Source organism: Leuciscus leuciscus (genome assembly GCF_965113295.1).
Source record: "Leuciscus leuciscus genome assembly, chromosome: 21".
NCBI lineage: Eukaryota > Metazoa > Chordata > Actinopteri > Cypriniformes > Leuciscidae > Leuciscus > Leuciscus leuciscus.
In genome coordinates this window covers 29,993,537-30,015,865 of record NC_138745.1, presented here as the reverse complement: position 1 = coordinate 30,015,865, position 22,329 = coordinate 29,993,537, and positions in this window count along the sequence as shown.

Genomic DNA, 22,329 nt, shown 5'->3' with positions numbered 1-22,329 from the left:
GTCATTCGGAAAAACGGTCAGGTGTCTATACGTTTTTTTTTGTTTATAGCGCCACCATGTGGCCAATCGACGCAATTTTTTTACTGTGACCTCAGATTGACCTCTTAAACATGTGTGCCAAGTTTGGTGAAGATATCTCATTTACTTCTCGAGTTATAGCCATTTTAGTAAAATAGGCTCCTCCCACAACCTTAATTTATCACCCCCTAGCGACCAGGAATCGGAATTTCGACTTTTTTTCGATAATTATTGATCTTCAGACTTCAGAGAACAATTCTGCTCTGGTTTGGTTCCGATCGGACGAAAAACCAGGGACTAGTTTGCAAAAGTAGGTTTTTGACAAAATTCAAAATGGCGGAAAATCTATCATGACGGAAATAAAATCGGAGATATACGTTTTGTTCGTCAGGCGTCCAGCTTTCCAATGATATAAGACACTTGAGTCTATGACTTATCGTCTAGGAGTTATGACCAGTTTCGCGCTTTTGGTTGCTATAGCGCCACCTATGGGCCAATCAGCGTCATAATTTGATAACCTCTCCTCGATTTTTGTACTACCATCTGGCCAAGTTTCAAGTCTCTAGCACTTACGGTTTGGGCTGCACGATGCGTTTTACGGCGGAAGAATAATAATAATAATAATAATAATAATAATAATAATAATAATAAAAATCAGTACAATTACAATAGGGTTTCAGCACTTCGTGCTTGAACCCCTAATAATAAAAATCCTTACAATTACAATAGGGTTTCAGCACTTCGTGCTTGAACCCCTAATTAAAGCTGCAAGCAGCATTTAGCGGGGTTCAAGCATTTAGGGTCTTTAAGCACATAAGGCAGTTTAGTGAGTTGTCTGAGTTTTTGTTTAGGATTTACAGGCTTTTGAGTGTTTTTTGCCATACACATTTTCTAAATGATCCTGTTATGGCTACCCAATGGGTAAAGTTAAAGTTTTTTATATAATTAATAATCTAGAGCTTCCAGAGAATTGTACTGCACTGGTATATTTCCGATCGGGCGAAAAACCTAGGACTAGTTCGCAAAAGTAGGTTTTTAACATAATCGCAAGTATTTAATGAACAAATTGATTGACAGCAGTAGTTCTTGAGGCAAAGTTGTTCAGTATGAGGAGATCTATCAAATGATATGCATCACGTGATTACATAGCCGTAAAACCTGTTAGCGTCAACTAGTGGCTGATTTTTCAAAATTCTTACAGACCTCTAGGGCCACGAGTCGAACATGCCCACCTAGTTTCGTTCTGATCGGCCTCCGTTAAGAGCAAACTAACAGCTTTGAATTAAAATGGTGAGGTATCCTGTTGTAAACATCAACCATGCCTGTTGACAGTTCTCTTTTGTGGGAAGGGAATGAAAAGTTCTCAAATCCGCAGCACAGCCTCAGACATAACATTTATATCCATGATCTGCCATTTTCACTATTGTCCTTGCTTGCTTCTTCACAATACCTGCAGATCTTCTGATGATTCGGCTGTGCAGGTCCACATTAACACTGCCTGGCCTAGAACATTGACTGGAAAATCCAAATTTGGGGGGTATAAATATTAATGATCCTGACTCCAACGTCACAGTCGGTGTTATGGTGGGATTCACTCATTTTTCAGCGGTCTTTTGCAAACAGGAGATTTACACATGAAGGAGGAAACAATGGTGTTTGAGGCTCACGGTATGTCAGTTCCATGTCCAGAACTCTTATCATTCAACTATGCCAAGATAAATACAGTTTTCAATTGTATGGCACCTTTAAAATAGATGATTAGTAATATAATGCTTACTTGGAGTCTGAAATGGCTTTAACAAAAGAAGAAAAATAGTCTTAGATTTCTGTTCATTCTAATCATGTACAAATAAAGTAGCACAGTAAGATTACATTTATTTGAATGCATTAGTGAGTGTGTGATTGTGCTGTATGTGCAGCGTATCAATACTAAAAGTGAAGGTGTAGTTGATATCTTTGGTGATAATATCTGTAGTAATCATAAAAAAACAATTAAGAAATAAAGAATTAAAATTACAAATAATATTCTATTAAGATATGAGTTACAATAACATGATTTGCAATAGTAATAATATCAATAATATATGCACAATACACACAGATTAGACTATCAGGTCTGTGTTTTACAAAAACATTAGTATTGCAGCCAGTGTGAGTCTGTGGGATTTATAAACAGACAAAATATGATTTGAAATGTTATTTTAATGATTTTATTAAGTTTAAACAATATTTCAAATGGAAAAAAAATGAAAAATAATATTTTAGTGAGCAGAATGAACCAATGAGTGTTCTTCTTCTGGTGGTTAAAATGTAAATGAAAACAATAATACTTAAACAATAATACTTAATACACTAACCATGCTTGAACACACACATGCACACACATTTTTTTGTAGATGTAGATATTTAAAATAAAAGATAGGTAACAAAATGATAATTGCAAATCTCCTCTGTATAACACCATTTTCAGATTTCAAATTAATCACTGAGAGGCAGAATTGTTCAAACTGAGAGCTCAGTAAAAATGAAGTGATAAACTTTGACAAAACATGACTGTGTTATAATAGGTGATTTTCATGCAAGTAATTTTATATAGTCCAAAAACTAATGCAAAAGCACAGATGAAAATATTTTATTAAGTAGAATGTCCTGCAGAGGGCAGTAGAAGACCACTAATTGACTCACTTTCATTTGAAAGACTTTTTTATCCACCAGTAAAACAAAGCAGTTTCTCCATGTTCTTTCCATTAAGCATGCTTACACACACAGACACACACACACACACACACACAAACACAAACACATCCATCCACACACACACACACACACACACACACACACACACACACACACACACACACACACACACACACACACACACACACACACACACACACACACACACACACACACACACACACACACACAAGACAAATATGTTTTCAATGTTTTTATGATGTGATATTGTGAAAATATCTTCATCTCCTCATCTTGAACAACTTTGCCTCAAGAATCACTAATGTCAATCAAACCGTTCATAATCATAATAAAAAAATAAAATATATACAAATATCATAATAAAACAAAAAACATCGTAATAAAAAAGATTGCTTCTTAAAGCATTTGTTTATTTCCCAATACTGAAAGCGAATTAAAAGATCATGCGTAATCCTGCTGCTCCCTCTAGTGGACAACAGTGGTATTATAGCTTTTTTTACAGTTGAAGTGTTTGAATGAATGAATGGGAATTTGTTTTTTTACTTATATCTCAGTAACCAAAAGGCGAAAAATTCTGAAACTCAGAGCATAGATAGTGCTTGAGGAGCCCTGTTGAATGAGACCATCAAGGTGTTTTTGGGCGATTGGGGCTGGGAGTTATGACTGTTATAAGGCATATCTGTTCGGGCTATTATCTCTGGAATGCCCAGGGCAAATAACACCACATTTGAATCGAAGCTAGCCAAGGACGCGCCCTTTCCAACGAGCTCTCACACAAGGTTCGGGGTGGTTTGGGTCGGGAGTTGCGGTCGTTCAAAGTCGGGGGTCCGCGGGCTTGCGATGCGCGGGGGGGCGCGCTCCCGAGGCCCGCGACGACACGTTTCGATCAAGAGCCCCGAGAGGTCCTCACCATCAAAATTTGAGCGCGCAACGACTTTCCGTTTTCGAGTTATGAATGAATTTGTATTTGGGGGCGTGGCTTAAATGCCGTTATACTTTCGTTTCATTTCATTCATTTACTTTCGTCCATTTCCATATCTCAGTGTAACACAATTGTCAATAGTAATACTCAATAGATGAGTTTTGACAAAATGTGATTGTAAATGTTAAAATAATGATTTTATAAAGTCTAAATATGAATTTTATAACAATATTAGGGAGTAGTATGATGAAATGACAGCAGGGGGCAGTAAAATACCACTTATTGGCTTAATATGTCATTATATTCATATAAAATCACCTTTTGAAGAAGTTAAACTTTTTTTCTGATAATTATTGATCTAGAGAGTTCAGAGAATTGTGCTGCACTGGTTTTGAACATTATGATATGAACATTATATGATAGAAGACACCATTTACAGCAAATACAGGCAATTTACCATAGGAAATATATGGTTTTAAAGCGTTTTAACAGTTATAGCGCCAACTATGGTCCAATCTCCATAAAATGTTGCATGCTTGTTAATGATGTCATGTCACATATGCTCACCAACTTTTGTGAAGTTCTGAGTTTTCATTTAGGATTTATAGGCTTTTTAGTGTATTTTGCCACGCCCATTTTATAAATGACCCTATTACAGCCATACAAATGCAAAAGTTCAACTTTTTTTTTGATAATTACTGATCTAGAGAGTCCAGAGAATTGTCCTAGACTGGTCTGGTTCCGATCGGGCGAAAAACCAGGGACTAGTTCGCAAAAGTAGGTTTTTAACATATTCATGAATATTTAATGAACGGTTTGATTGACAGGAATGGTTCTAGAGGCAAAGTTGTTCAGGATTAGCAGCTCTATCAAATGATATGCATTTTGTGACGATAAGTGTAACACCACGTGATTACAGAGCCATAAAACTCGTTAGCGCCAACTAGTGGCCGATTTCTTTCAAAATTCTTACAGACCTTTAGGGCCATGAGTCGAACATGCCCATCGAGTTTCGTTCCGATCGGCCTCCGTTAACCTTGTCTAATAGGTGCTCAAAATTCATTGGCTGATGGCGGCCATGTTTTTTGAGATACACTAATGTCCTCATAGATATACATGGCACCTTGGACCAAGACACTGCATACCAATTTTCAAGTCAATCGGACTAACGGTCAGGTGGTTATAGCCCATTTTATGTTTTTTTCATGTTATAGCGCCACCATGTGGCCAATCGCCGCGATTTTTTTACTGTGACCTCAGATTGACCTCTTACACATGTGTACCGAGTTTGGTGAAGATACCTCATTTACTTCTGGAGTTATAGCCATTTTAGTAAAATAGGCTCCGCCTTCTTCAAACGTTTTGGCACCCCTTAGCGACCGTGAATCGAAATTTCAACTTTTTTTCGATAATTATTGATATTCAGACTACTGTGAACATTTCTGCACTGGTTTGGTTCCGATCGGGCGAAAAACCAGGGACTAGTTCGCAAAAGTAGGTTTTGGACAAAATCCAAAATGGCGGAAAAATTTGCATACCGGAAATAAAATACCTCCTATATTTCTTGTTCGGCTTGAGCCAAGGATTCCAATGATGTATGACACTTGAAGCTGAGACAAATGGTTATTGAGATATGAGCAAAATAGTGATTTTTTTTTGTTTTTTGCGCTATAGCGCCACCTATTGGCCAATCGGGCTCATACTTTGATAACCTCTCCTCGATTTTTGTACTACCTTGTGGCCAAGTTTCAAGTCTCTAGCTCTTACGGTTTGGGCTGCACGATGCGTTTTAGCGGAGAAGAATAATAATAATAATAATAAAAATCCTTACAATTACAATAGGGTTTCAGCACTTCGTGCTTGAACCCCTAATTAAAGCTGCAAGCAGCATTTATCGGGGTTCAAGCTATTAAGGTCTTTAAGGTTTTTAAGCATCAAAAGTTATAAAGTTTTATTTAGCAAGCATGTAACCACTGACATAATAGATGGAAAAGACCATGTTCTAGCATGATTTACCATGATATACCACATTCTAGCATGATTGACCATAGTTTATCATGATTTACCATGGTTTACCATTATTTACCATGTTCTAGCATAGTTTTACCATGATTTTATCTTAATTTACTTTGATTTACCATGTTTTAGCATGATTTACCATGATATACCACATTGTAGCATGATTTACCATAGTTATCATGATTTACCATGGTTTACCATGATTTACCCTGTTCTAGCATCGTTTACCATGAATTCATCTTAGTTTACCTTGATTTACCATGTTCTAGCATGATTTATCATGATATAACACATTCTAGCATGATTTACCATAGTTTATCATGATTTACCATGGTTTACCATGATTTACCCTGTTCTAGCATAGTTTACCATGAATTCATCGTAGTTTACCTTGATTTACCATGTTCTAGCATGATTTACCATGATATACCACATTGTAGCATGATTTACCATAGTTATCATGATTTACCATGGTTTACCATGATTTACCCTGTTCTAGCATCGTTTACCATGAATTCATCTTAGTTTACCTTGATTTACCATGTTCTAGCATGATTTATCATGATATACCACATTCTAGCATGATTTACCATAGTTTATCATGATTTACCATGGTTTACCATGATTTACCCTGTTCTAGCATAGTTTACCATGAATTCATCGTAGTTTACCTTGATTTACCATGTTCTAGCATGATTTACCATGATTTTCCACATTCTAGCATGATTTACCATAGTTTATCATGATTTACCATGGTTTACCATGATTTACCCTGTTCTGGCATAGTTTACCATGAATTTATCTTAGTTTACCTTGATTTACCATGTTCTAGCATGATTTACTATGATTTACAATGTCTAATTATGAATTCAAAAGCACATGTCAAAAGACTTCATTAATAAGTAGAATGGCCAGCAGAGGGCACTAGAAGACCATTATTGGCTCAGTTTCAGTTTAATCTTCATGATTTTCACTAGTTTTCTGCACTAAAGCAAACCAGTCTTTCCATGTTAACTCCATAATGCATGCTTACACACACACACACACACACACACACACACACACACACACACACACACACACACACACACACACACTAATACTTTAACAGATGGATTTTGACTAAATGTAATTGTAAATGTTAAAATAATGATTTTATAAAGTCTAAATATGAATTATAGAAACAATATGACAAAATAACTATTTTAAACAGCAGGGGGCAGTAAAATACCACTTATTGGCTTAATATGCCATTGTATTCATATTATTTTCACCTTTTTAAACTGTTATAGAGTCAAATTTTGTCCGATCTGTCTGCAATTTTTCATGCATGTTCAGAGTGATATTTCACATGTTCTGACTTGTTTTTTAGAAGATCTGAGCATCTTAAAAGATATAAGCTTTCGGGGACACTTGGTCAAGGCCACATTTTGAAGTGACCCTATTATAGCCATCCAAATGAAGTAGTTCAACTTTTTCTGATAATTACTGATCTAGAGAGTCCAGAGAATTGTACTGCACTAATTTTGAACATTATTATATGAAAATTATATGATCATAGATGGAAAAGACCATTTACAGCCAATACAGGCAATTTACCATAGGAAATATATGGTTTTAAAGCTTTTTAACAGTTATAGCGCCATCTATCGTCCGATCTCTATAAAATTTGGCATGCTTGTTAATGATGTTATGTCACATATGCACACCAATTTTCGTGAAGTTCTGAGTTTTTATTTGTGATTTATAGGCTTTTGAGTGTATTTTGGCACACCCATTTTATAAATGACCCTATTACAGCCACCCAAATGCAAAAGTTCAACTTTTTTTTGATAATTATTGATCTAGAGAGTCCAGAGAATTGTCCTAGACTGGTCTGGTTCTGATCGGGCGAAAAACCTAGGACTAGTTCGCAAAAGTAGGTTTTTAACATATTCATGAATATTTAATGAACTGTTTGATTGACAGCAATGGTTCTTGAGGCAAAGTTGTTCAGCATGAGCAGATCTATCAGATTATATGCATTTTGTGACAATAAGTGTAACACCACGTGATTACAGAGCCTTAAAACTCGTTAGCGCCAACTAGTGGCCGATTTCTTTCAAAATTCTTACAGACCTCTAGGGGCTTGAGCCGAACATGCCCACCGAGTTTCGTTCCGATCGGACTTCGTTAATAGGTGCTCAAACCTCATTGGCCAATGGCGGCCATGTTTTTCGAGATACGCCAATATCCTTTTAGACATACATGGCCCCTTGGGCCAAGACACTGCATACCAAATTTCAAGTCATTCGGAAAAACGGTCAGGTGTCTATACGTTTTTATTGTTTTATAGCGCCACCATGAGGCCAATCGACGCAATTTTTTTACTGTGACCCCAGACTGAACCCATACACATGTGTATCAAGTCTGGTTAAGCTATCTCATTTACTTTTTGAGTTATAGCCATTTTAGTAAAATAGGCTCCTCCCACAATGTTCATTTTATGCCCCCTAGCGACCATGAATAAAAATTTCGACTTTTTTTTGACAATTATTGATCTTCAGACTCCAGAGAACATTTCTGCACTGGTTTGGTTCCGATAGGGCAAAAAACCACAGACTAGTTCGCAAAAGTAGATTTTTGACAAAATTCAAAATGGCGGAAAATCTATCATGGCGGAAATGAAATCGGAGATATACGTTTTGTTCTTCAGGCGTCCAGCTTTCCAATGATATAAGACACTTGAGTCTACGACATACGGTCTAGGAGTTATGAGCTGTTTCGCGCTTTTGGTTGCTATAGCGCCACCTATGGGCCAATCGGGGTCATAATCTCTAAACCTCTCCTCGATTTTTGTACTACCATCTGGCAAAGTTTCAATGCTCTAGCCCTTACGGTTTGGGCTGCACGATGCGTTTTACGGCAGAAGAATAATAATAATAATAATAATTAAAGCTGCAAGCAGCATTTATCGGGGTTCAAGCTGTTAAGGCCTTTAAGGCATTTAAGCACAAAAGCATCAAAAGTTATTAAGAGTTATTAAGCAAGCATGTAACCACTGACATAATAGATGGAAAAGACCATTTACAGCCAATACAGGCAGTTTACCATGGGAAATATATGGTTTTAAAGCTTTTTAACAGTTATAGCACCACCTATGGTCCGATCTCCATAACATTGTTTACTGTGACCTCAAATTGAACCCATACACATGTGTACTAAGTTTGGTGAAGATATCTCATTTACTTCTTGAGTTATAGCCATTTTAGTAAAATAGGCTCCTCCCACAACAATTTACCACATTCTAGTATTATTTACTATGATTCTAGCATGATTTACCGTAGTTTACCATGATTTACCATGAAATACTACATTCTAGTATGATTTACCATTGTTTACTGTGATTGTAGCATGGTTTACCATAGTTTATCATGATTTATCATAGTTTACCATGATTTATTATAGTTTACCATGATTAACCCTGTTCTAGCATAGTTTACCATGTTCTAGCATATTTGCCATGATATACCATGTTCTAGAATGATTTGCCAGAATTCTAGAATGATTTACCTTGATACACCACATTACTAGCAATTATGTGAAGTGTCAGTGCAAATGAAGTGATAAACACTGACAAAATATGATTGTGTTATAATAGTTATTGTAATAAGTATTTTCCATGTTAACTCAATAATGCATGCTTACACACACACACACACACACACACACACACACACACACACACACACACACACACACACACACACACACACACACACACACACACACACACAGATACAAATATGTTTTCAATGTCTTTAGGATGTGTTATTGTGAAAAAATATTTTAATGGTCTAACCATTTCATATATTTCATTGTGATCTATATTATCAGTCCAATAATAATAATAAAAAAATAGCTTTAACCATTTGTTTGTTGACCAAAGCTGAAAGCTGATAAAAAGATTAATACTATGTCTAATACTGCTGCTCCCTCTAGTTGACAACAGTGGAATTACAGCCTCCATCTTACAGTTGAAGTGTTTGAATGAATGAATGGGAATTTGGTTTTTCACTTATATCTCGGGAACCAGAAGGCGAAAAATTCTGAAACTCAGAGCATAGATAGTGCTTGAGGAGCCCTGTTGAATGAGACCATCAATTATTTACTATGATTTACCATGTTTCTAGCGTGATTTACCACATTACTAGCAATTATGTGAAGTGTCAGTGCAAATGAAGTGATAAACACTGACAAAATATGATTGTTATAATAGTTATTGTAATATAAGTGTTTTCCATGTTAACTCAATAATGCATGCTTACACACACACACACACACACACACACACACACACACACACACACACACACACACACACACACACACACACACACACACACACACACACACACACACACACACACACAAATATGTTTTCAATGTCTTTAGGATGTGTTATTGTGAAAAAAATATTTTAATGGTCTAACCATTTCATATATTTCATTGTGATCTATATTATCAGTCAAAAAAAAAAATAGCTTTAACCATTTGTTTGTTGACCAAAGCTGAAAGCTGATAAAAAGATTAATACTATGTCTAATACTGCTGCTCCCTCTAGTTGACAACAGTGGAATTACAGCCTCCATCTTACAGTTGAAGTGTTTGAATGAATGAATGGGAATTTGGTTTTTCACTTATATCTCGGGAACCAGAAGGCGAAAAATTCTGAAATTCAGAGCATAGATAGTTCTTGAGGAGCCCTGTTGAATGAGACCATCGCTGTGTTTTTGGGTGATTGGGCCCGGGAGTTATGACTGTTCAAAGGCATGTATTTTGGGGCTGTTATCTCTGGAATGCCCAGGGCAAATTACACCACATTTGAATCGAAGCTAGCCAAGGGTGGGCCCTTTCCAACGAGCTCTCACACAAGGTTCGGGGTGGTCTGGGTCGGGAGTTACGGCGGTTCAAAATCGGGGGTCCCGCGATCTGGCGATCCGCGGGGGGGGGGGCGCGCTCCCGAGGCCCGCGACGACACGTTTCGATCAAGAGCCCGGAGAGGACCTTACCATAAAAATTTGAGCGCGCAACGACTTTCCGTTTTCGAGTTATCAGTGAATTTGTACTGGGGGGGGCGTGGCTTAAATGCCGTTATACTTTCGTTTCATTTCATTCACTTACTTTCGTCCATTTCCATATCTCAGTGTAACACAATTGTCAATAGTAATACTCAATAGATGAGTTTTGACAAAATGTGATTGTAAATGTTAAAATAATGATTTTATAAAGTCTAAATATGAATTTTATAACAATATTAGGGAGTAGTATGATGAAATGACAGCAGGGGGCAGTAAAATACCACTTATTGGCTTAATATGTCATTATATTCATATAAAATCACCTTTTGAAGAAGTTAAACTTTTTTTCTGATAATTATTGATCTAGAGAGTTCAGAGAATTGTGCTGCACTGGTTTTGAACATTATGATATGAACATTATACGATAATAGATAGAAGACACCATTTACAGCAAATACAGGCAATTTACCATAGGAAATATATGGTTTTAAAGCGTTTTAACAGTTATAGCGCCAACTATGGTCCGATCTCCATAAAATTTTCCATGCTTCTTTAGCAGGTTATGACACATATGCTCATCAATTTTTGTGAAGTTCTGAGTTTTCGTTTAGGATTTATAGTTATAACTATATAGTTAAGCAGTTTTCTGCACTAAAGCAAACCAGTTTTTCCATGTTAACTCAATCATGCATGCTTACACACACACACACACACACACACACACACACACACACGAAGACAAATGTTGTTGTTGTTTTTTCAATGCTATTGGGATATGTCATAATGAAAATATATTTGAATGGTCTATAAACATTTCACAAAGTCTTTGTTAGCTATTAATCAGAAGATTCAGAATTTATTCAGAAACCTAAGACTACACAAACACATTATGTTGTAGATACAGACATTTGAAATATATGATGTGATAAAACTGTCAATACTAATACTTTAACGGACGGATTTTGACTAAATGTAATTGTAAATGTTAAAATAGTGATTTTATAAATTTTAAACAGCAGGGGGCAGTAAAATACAACTTATTGGCTTAATATGCCATTATATTCATATAATTTTCACCTTTTTAACTGTTATAGAGGCAAATTTTGTCCGATCGGTCTGAAAATTTTCATGCATGTTCAGAGTGATATTTCACTGGCTTTTTAAGAAGGTCTGAGTCATTCATTAAAGAGATATAGGCTTTCGGGGACACTTGGTAAAGGCTACATTTTGAAGTGGACCTATTATATCTATCCAAATGAAGTAGTTCAACTTTTTCTGACAATTATTGACCTAGTGAGTCCAGAGAATTGTATTGCACTAGTTTTGAACATTATGATATGAAAACTATATGATCAGAGATGGAAAAGACCATTTACAGCCAATACAGGCAGTTTACCATAGGAAATATATGGTTTTAAAGCTTTTTAACAGTTATAGCGCCACCTTTGGTCCAATCTCCATAAAATGTTGCATGCTTGTTAATGATGTCATGTCACATATGCTCACCAACTTTTGTGAAGTTCTGAGTTTTCATTTAGGATTTATAGGCTTTTTAGTGTATTTTGCCACGCCCATTTTATAAATGACCCTATTACAGCCATACAAATGCAAAAGTTCAACTTTTTTTTGATAATTATTGATCTAGAGAGTCCAGAGAATTGTCCTAGACTGGTCTGGTTCCGATCGGGCGAAAAACCAGGGACTAGTTCGCAAAAGTAGGTTTTTAACATATTCATGAATATTTAATGAACGGTTTGATTGACAGGAATGGTTCTAGAGGCAAAGTTGTTCAGGATGAGCAGCTCTATCAAATGATATGCATTTTGTGACGATAAGTGTAACACCACGTGATTACAGAGCCATAAAACTCGTTAGCACCAACTAGTGGCCGATTTCTTTCAAAATTCTTACAGACCTCTAGGGCCATGAGTCGAACATGCCCATCGAGTTTCGTTCCGATCGGCCTCCGTTAACCTTGTCTAATAGTTGCTCAAACTTCATTGGCCGATGGCGGCCATGTTTTTTGAGATACACCAATGTCCTTATAGACATACATGGCACCTTGGACCAAGACACTGCATACCAATTTTCAAGTCAATCGGACTAACGGTCAGGTGGTTATAGCCTGATTTATGTTTTTTTCATATTATAGCGCCACCTAGTCTTCAATCGTCGCGATTTCTTTACCGTGACCCCAGATTGACCTCTTACACATGTGTACCGAGTTTGGTGAAGATACCTCATTTACTTCTGGAGTTATAGCCATTTTAGTAAAATAGGCTCCGCCTTCTTCAAACGTTTTGGCACCCCTTAGCGACCGTGAATTGAAATTTCAACTTTTTTTCGATAATTATTGATATTCAGACTACTGTGAACATTTCTGCACTGGTTTGGTTCCGATCGGGCGAAAAACCAGGGACTAGTTCGCAAAAGTAGGTTTTGGACAAAATCCAAAATGGCGGAAAAATTTGCATACCGGAAATAAAATACCTCCTATATTTCTTGTTCGGCTTGAGCCAAGGATTCCAATGATGTATGACACTTGAAGCTGAGACAAATGGTTATTGAGATATGAGCAAAATAGTGATTTTTTTTTGTTTTTTGCGCTATAGCGCCACCTATTGGCCAATCGGGCTCATACTTTGATAACCTCTCCTCGATTTTTGTACTACCTTGTGGCCAAGTTTCAAGTCTCTAGCTCTTACGGTTTGGGCTGCACGATGCGTTTTAGCGGAGAAGAATAATAATAATAATAATAAAAATCCTTACAATTACAATAGGGTTTCAGCACTTCGTGCTTGAACCCCTAATTACAATTACAATAGGGTTTCAGCACTTCGTGCTTGAACCCCTAATAATAATAAAAATCAGTACAATTACAATAGGGTTTCAGCACTTCGTGCTTGAACCCCTAATAAAAATCCTTACAATAACAATAGGGTTTCAGCATTTCATGCTTGAACCCCTAATAAGAAGAGACGTTTTTGCCAGTTATAGCGCCACCTATTGTCCGATCTTCACGAAACTTGGCATGCTTCTTCACCATGTTAGGACACATATGCTCATCGATTTTTGTGAAGTTTGGTGTTTTCCCTTAGGTTGTATAGGCTTTTGAGTGTTTTTTGTCCCTCCCCTTTCCTAAATGACCCTGTTACAGCCAGGCAAATGCAAAAGTTCAACTTTTTTTCGATAATTATTTATCTAGAGAGTCCAGAGAATTGTCCTAGACTGGTCTTGTTCTGATTGGACCAAAAACCAGGGACTAGTTTGCCAAAGTAGGCTTTGGACAAAAGTGGCCATATAAATTTTTTTTTTGCTCAAATCGGGATTTGGAGATAGCCATGTTGTTCGTCTGGAGCCAGGGATCACAGTGATGCTAAATTTGAGCCTCTAGGACAAACTATGTATGAGTTATGACCAATTTAGTAAATGGGGTCATTATAGCGCCACCTATGGGCCAATTGGGGCCATACTTTGATAGGTTCTCCCCAAATTGAGGACTACCATTTGGCCAACTTTCAAGGTTCCAGCTCTTACGGTTTGGTCTGCACGATGCGTTTTAGGGGAAAATAATAATAATAATTAAAGCTGCAAGCAGCATTTATCGGGGTTCAAGCAGTTAAGGCCTTTAAGGACTTTAAGCACAAAAGCATCAAAAGTTGTTAAGTTTTACACCACGTGATTACAGAGCCATAAAACTCATTAGCGCCAACTAGTGGCCGATTTCTTTCAAAACTCTTACAGACCTCTAGGGCCATGAGTCGAACATGCCCATCGAGTTTCGTTCCGATTGGCCTCCGTAAACCTTGTCTAATAGGTGCTCAAATTTCATTGGTCGATGGCGGCCATGTTTTTCGAGATACGCCAACGTCCTCATAGACATACATGGCACCTTGGACCAAGACACTGCATACCAATTTTCAAGTCAATTGGACTAACGGTCAGGTGGTTATAGCCTGTTTTATGTTTGGAACATGTTTTGTTCCTCACGGAGTACCTCTGGAATGCTTCTGCGGAGGTTTATTGTTTTATCCGCAGCAATAAAGTTTGTCGGCGTCTAAATGGATCGCGCTCTGGATCACTAACAGGAATTATTCTCGTCATGTATACACTTAACTTGATGAAAAGCGGGATTGACGCACTGCAAGCAGAGAGATGATTTCTGGCTGCCTCCGCAAAAATTGTCTTCGGCGGACAGCCCGCTGTCTTTGGAACGATTTTAGTACTTTTGCGGCAGACAAACACATGTGTTTCTCTTTCTGGATCTTTTCTTTGAAAACAAAACCAAAGGTTAAAAAAAAAAAAAGAACAAATGTGAAGCGAGCAATTCTATCCATTTTGACGCCTTTTCATTCATAGCGGTTACCAAGCAACACGATTACGCACCAGCTGCAACTTGATGACACAAGCATACTGCGGTTCGGATACAAATAATATGTGAACACAAGTCCATCGGGGGCAGGGGGGGAGCAATCGAACTCGGGTTAGGAACAGGCAATCGAACCAAGTGTGAAAGCGCCCTTAGTCTAGTTTTAGTCAATGAAAATTGTATTTTAGTCTCTTTTTAGAAATGCAATTCTATTTAACCCAGTCAATATAGTGTATCACTATGGAAAAATAGCGAAAATAGTGAACAGAAAAGTAACACTCGTCTCATTCGTGCAGGTTGAAAAACAAGTTCTTTCTGACATCCAAGATTTACTGTATTAATTTAAATGCAAAAGAAAAGGCATGAGAGTCGGTTGTTTTTGTCAATTTTAAGTTTTAATTTAAAATATTTGTCATTTTAATATAACTATATGGCTAAATATTTTACCACTTGCTAATAAATCTAGATAGAAGTAGTGCATTGAATACATTGTTTAAATTGTGCTTAAAAGTGAATTACGACCATTAAAGAGTATGTGTGTACAAAGAGAATCGTAATGCTGACAAAACTTTTTTTAAATAAAAGTATTTGATAACTTCTGGATTTGAAATAAAAATAGTGAGTATGTGTTTGTGGTTCAGCCGTGGATCAGTTACGCACTGCAAACGCAGCATATGTGAAAGCACTATAGCGAGTGCTGCTCCTGCACCGCATATGCACTGCACACGGAGTATGGGCCCTATCTTGCACCCAGCGCAATTGACTTTGTACACCGCCGCATGTATCATTCCTATTTTGCACCCGCGCACAGCGGACTTTTCCCTCCACAGACGCACGTCGGTTAACTAAGAAATACACTTGCGCTCCCGGGGGCGGTTCAGCGCAAAGAGGCGGCGTGTTCCGGCGCAAACGTTCCCTCATGCTATTTTGCACGTTTAGAAAACAATTCCGCCACTAACTGAAAAAATCTAGTTTAAAGTCAGTGGTGCGTTGCACATGTTATTCTTATGCTATTTTAAGGGCGCATGCTTGGCCATAATCAATGTAGCGTGTGCACAACGCACATACACTTTGATTCTCTCACACAGAAGCAGCCGTTTTCATTTTTGCAAATCATACATTACGATAGATAGATAGATAGATAGATAGATAGATAGATAGATAGATAGATAGATAGATAGATAGATAATTATAAAAGCATACTTCTAGTTTACACATTTACCCAAATTATCATACGCCTGTTTAACCGAAGTTAATTTGGGTGTGTTTCTCCATCCCCAATGTCACTTCTCTGTGTTTTACGGCCCTGACGAGAACGTCGGTCTCCTCGGCTGTGAATCGCTGCTGGCGCGCGTCTGGCAAATCCACCGTTATAATAGGAATCCGCTATAGAATAAGCGCGTCTGCTCTTAAAGGGAATGTGAGATGACGCTCTGATTGGTTTATTTCACGTTACGCCCAAACCACACCTATGAGTAATGAAGCTACTGCAGACCAACACATTTTAGATTTGCGTTGAGCGCAAGAGTAATTTATCCCGCCGGTATAATAGCAACAGCGCCCAAGACCCGGCCACAAAGTTACTTGCGTTTCGCGCTTGATACTTGCGTTTCAGATCGTTAAAATAGGGCCCTATGTGTGAATCGGGCGTCAGACTTAACTTTGTTTGTTGTCGTTTACGCTAACTCACCGCAGCTGCATCTTCTAAATAATGCCGCGAGTGGGGCTTGAGGAAGTGACGTCGTCTGCGCAGTGCGCCCTGATGCAGCCCCTGAAGTGAGACACGGGAAACAGAAATACTGCAAAATAATAATAATAATAATAATAATAATGTGACTAAACAAGACGAAATAGCGTCATAACATTTCATCTCGTTTTGGTCAACGAAAATGAAGAGACATTTTAACATAGTTTTTATTTTGTAAACCACATTTAGTCTCGTTTTTATTCGTCAACAATATTGCATTATACATTTAATTATAGTTATTGTCACATGACCAGCATTTACGTTGCGTCTCGTTTTCGTCACGTGGTTCGTTGACGACAATATTTAGTTATAATTTTTGTTGACGAAAGAAATACTAGTAATCCGATATCGGATTTGACTCAAAAGACAATGTGATTCATCATTCCTTCCAATTAACCACCTTATCTTTGTATAGTAAAATAGTATGTTCAACAACATGAATAACGACGTAGCTGACCAGAGTTCGTGAATCAAATGATTCAGTTTAAAGAGTTGTTCAGACTTCTCTCGATCAGTTGAAGTCTCTCCATTTCAGATGTAAAAATAAATAAATTTATTTCACAAATTAAAAGTCCTGTGAGTCCGAAAAACAAAAGAAAATTGTAATTATCCTACCAGTTGATGGTTTCAAATTATGGTTCAAAGTGGAAACCGGTCCATGGGCACTGGTCAGCTAGCCATTTGTGCATATTTAATTGTATTCAATAGGCAGGCGATTCACCTCCACAGGATTATTTATGGCACAAAACAGGATACACTTGCCGATCACGTTCACATAGGAAAAAAAACAGAGAACAAGAAAACGCAGCCTTGGAAAACACAAGGCAAACGTACAATAATTCATTTCTGATTCAACATTTCAGTAACAAATCATATACATGCGCAGTTCAAATGACACATTAATCGAACTTTTCGACAGTTACTTAACACAGACACTCATTAATCACTCAATGGGTCTCATTCATGAAATTGTAAATATACGAGTAAATATGTGAGTGATTTGCGCGTAAAGGCGACATTCCCGAAAATTCTTCTCCTGATTCAGAAATACTTCGTAAACGTCAGATGTGATAGTGAAATGTGTGTGTGTGTGTGTGTGTGTGTGTGTGTGTGTGTGTGTGTTAATGAATTCCAATCAGTTGTAAATGGGACGCGTGTGCACGCTCATTCTCTAAATTACCATAAATCCCGCCCATTAAAACCGACTGAAAACTATAGGCTATATGGGCATTATATTATGACACCAAACGAAGGATTTCAACTTGTCTTCTCAAAAACGAATGAAGAAGAGAAATTTCTCAGATGCAGAAATTGAAGTTTATTATCAGAAGTTCATTCAAAACGCCACATTTTGTTTTCAAGCGTACATAGTGGCGTATCAGGCCTAAAAAAAAGGAAGCTTGGCAGCATAGATGCAGTTAATGGAGTTTCATCTGTTAATCGAACAGTCCTAGAAGTGAAAAGAAAATGGTTTGACATGAAGCTTGACTGCATTATTTGTGACTTGCGGACTTGTAAAAGAATAAACAGCTTGAATAAAAAAATTAAATAAAAAAAACTTGCGGACTTTTGTTCCGTTTGCAGATGGCTCTCGTAATTACTGGCTGTCGTAATAAAAGTAAAAAGAAAAACCGTATGTAATTACTATATATAATATTTGGTAACACTTTACAATACGGGTGCACTAATAACCATTAATTCATGCTTAACTAATGCACAGATAATCATGTGTTAATGTATGACTCATGAAGAACTAAACCATTAATTAATGATTACTGCATCATGAAGATTCTAAATGATTAATATAAAGTAATATATGAATTGTTATTAATTAAATGTGTCATAATGTATTAATTCATTAATAACTTATTTTATTAACTAAAAGTCTAAATCAATGCGTTAATTACCACAATTGGTCAAGGCAATGTACTTCAACTTCCAGTTGTCTGCTTTAATTAATCATTAACTAATGATTTGCAAATGCATCATTATGTTATGACTTTACTTGTTGAGGCACATGACTATTAACTAATTGTTAAGTAATATGCCATTTTGGTTTTGACATCCACACTAAGCCATGGATTTCAATTTCCAACCATGTACAACCAAGATTTCACTGAGTCCGATGAACTTTGTTGTTCATGGCACAGGACTATGTCAGGTTAACATACACTGAGAACATGCGGTTGAGCGCTGCTAGTTCATAACACTGTGTCTAGACTGGACAAAGACAATAGAACGTCCATTATAGTCAGTGATACTACACTGGATGCGTCGCGACACTACACGACAAAACCCAGTCAGTAAACCGATGCCACACTCTATTACTGACGTACTCAGAGCTCTTGTGCTAGTTCTGTTACGAAGGACTAATGGACTTGCGATGGTCTGTCATGTCCAGGTGTAGACAGCTGGTCTCGTCCAGTTTAAACACAGTGTGACAGCTTCAGGAGTTCAGATTCTGGTGTGCTGATATTTGTGTGCAGCCCAACTCACCCCATCCTTCAAACACGTTCACCGACATTACATTCACTGCATGTGCAAACTGTCAAAACCCATAAATGGCATATTACTTAACAATTAGTTAATAGTCATGTGCCTCAACAAGTAAAGTCATAACATAATGATGCATTTGCAAATCATTAGTTAATGATTAATTAAAGCAGACAACTGGAAGTTGAAGTACATTGCTTTGACCAACTGTGGTAATTAACGCATTCATTTACACTTTTAGTTAATAAAATAAGTTATTAATTAATTAATACATTGACACATTTAATTAATAACAATTCATATATTACTTAATCTATTAATCATTTAGAATCTTTATTAGTTGCTGATGCAGTAATCATTAATTAATGGTTTAGTTCTTCATGAGTCATACATTAACACATGATTATCTGTGCATTAGTTAAATATGAATTAATGCAGATTAGTGCACCCGTATTGTAAAGTGTTACCTAATATTTTTTCAAAATGCTGTGTAAATATGTACACGATTAAGGTGAATTAAAATGCAGCCTTATTAATGAGCAAAACGTTCGGATGTTAAACGCACTATTTACGCGTGGCTGGGAGCAGGTGTAGATCTCTTTCGTACCAACTAACGTTTGGAAAATACGAACATTTTAATGAATCCGAAAATTTACGTCAGAACCACTTTACACACGATTTACACAAAAATTCGTTCTGCTCGTGTTTCATGAATAAGACCCATTGTCTCAACTCATGACACAATGATCATTGTTATACGTGATAGCTTTAGCCTACGGCTAATTAGTTCAGCTCGCGCTGTGCGGCCTACACTCAGCTCATATCAAATCATTTCTGAAATTGACATATCTTTCATAAGATAACATATGATAAAAAAATGTCACTCACCAAAACGAGATTAAAAAAATAAAAAAAAGACTATTCAATAAAGATTACCGCTCTGGGATCCACTAAATCTTTACTCCGATTTCCACTTCACCTCTCTCTGACGACAACACTCCAGGCTGAAGCATCCAAAGTTTACAAGTGCACACAATCACAGTTCTCGATAGATTATGATTATCATTTAGTGCAAGGAGTTTCTGGAGAAATGCTCCGTGTCTCATTTGATCTGTTCTCATCTGATTCTCTGTTTATGCTGACAGCGGCAGCGCCTGCGCGACCTGTGGGCGGGCCTTATGAATATGCCGCTTCTGTTGGCTCTCAGGGGTGTCAGTCACAGCAGCACAATCAGTGATTGGATGAATCGTGTGTTATTGCCCAGTGGTGTAATCGAGTGCATCAAGTAAAGAAAAAAAAAAAGAACTGATTGAAAAATATAATTTGTCCAGAACAGATCGACACGACTCAATTTAAACTGTTATAGAAGAGCTAATATACTAAGAATGCACTGGTCTCTCAAGGATTGTCTCTCTGCTTTATTTTATAAGAAATATCTCTGTGTCTAAAGTTCCTAATGTCCTGTACTCTCAACTTTTGTATAATAGTACTAGTCATAATTTTTACACCAGGCATGAATAAAAGCAGTAAAATACCACTTATAGGCTTAATGACATGTTATATAATTTTTACCTTTTTGACTGTTATAGAGGCAAATTTTGTCTGATCTGTCTGAAATGTTTCATGCTTATTAAGAGTCATGAACATTATTATATGAAAATTATTTCATTTTGATCAAATTATTTCCTATGGAATTTTTCATAGGAAAAGACCATTCACAGCCAATACAGGCAATTTACCATAGGAAATATATGGTTTTAAAGTGTTTTAACAGTTATAGCGCCACCTTTGGTCCGATCTCCATACAAATTTCCAGGCTTCTTTAGCATGTTATGACAAATATGCGCATACATTTTTGTGAAGTTCTGTGTTTTCGTTTAGGTTTTATAGGCTTTTGAGTGCATTTTGCCACGCCCATTTTCTTTATGACCCAATATACCCATGAGAAAAATGCAAAAGTTCAACTTTTTTTTGATAATTATTGACCTAGAGAGTCCATAGAATTGTCCTAGACTGGTTTGGTTGTGATCGGGCGAAAAACCAGGGACTAGTTCGCAAAAGTAGGTTTTTAACATAATTACGAATATTTAATGAACGGTTTGATTGACAGCAATGGTTCTTGAGGCAAAGTTGTTCAACAAGAGGAGATCTATCAAATGGTATGCATTTTGTGACAATAAGTGTAACACCACGTGATTACAGAGCCTTTAAACTCGTTAGCGCCAACTAGTGGCCGATTTCTTTCAAAATTCTTACAGACCTCTAGGGCCATGAGTCGAACATGCCTACCGAGTTTTGTTCCGATCAGCCTCCGTAAACCTTGTCTAATAGGTGCTCAAATTTCATTGGCCGATGGCGGCCATGTTTTTTGAGATACGCCAATGTCCTCATAGACATACATGGCACCTTGGACCAAGACACTGCATACTAATTTTCAAGTCAATCGGACTAACGGTCAGGTGGTTATGGGCCGTTTTATGTTTTTTTCATGTTATAGCGCCACCATGTGGCCATTCGCCGCGATTTTTTTACTGTGACCTCAAATTGACCTCTTACACATTTGTACCGAGTTTGGTGAAGATACCTCATTTACTTCTGGAGTTATAGCCGTTTTAGTAAAATAGGCTCCTCCCACAACATACATTTGGGCGCCCCTTAGCGACCTTGAATGTAAATTTCAACTTTTTTTCGATAATTATTGATATTCAGACTCCAGAGAACATTTCTGCACTGGTTTGGTTCCGATCGGGCAAAAAACCAGGGACTAGTTCGCAAAAGTAGGTTTTTGACAAAATTCAAAATGGCGGAAAATCTATCATGGCGGAAATGAAATCGGAGATATACGTTTTGTTCGTCAGGCATCCAGCTTTCCAATGATATAAGACACTTGAGTCTACGACATACGGTCTAGGAGTTATGAGCAGTTTCGCGCTTTTGGTCGCTATAGCGCCACCTATGGGCCATTCGAGGTCATAATTTGATA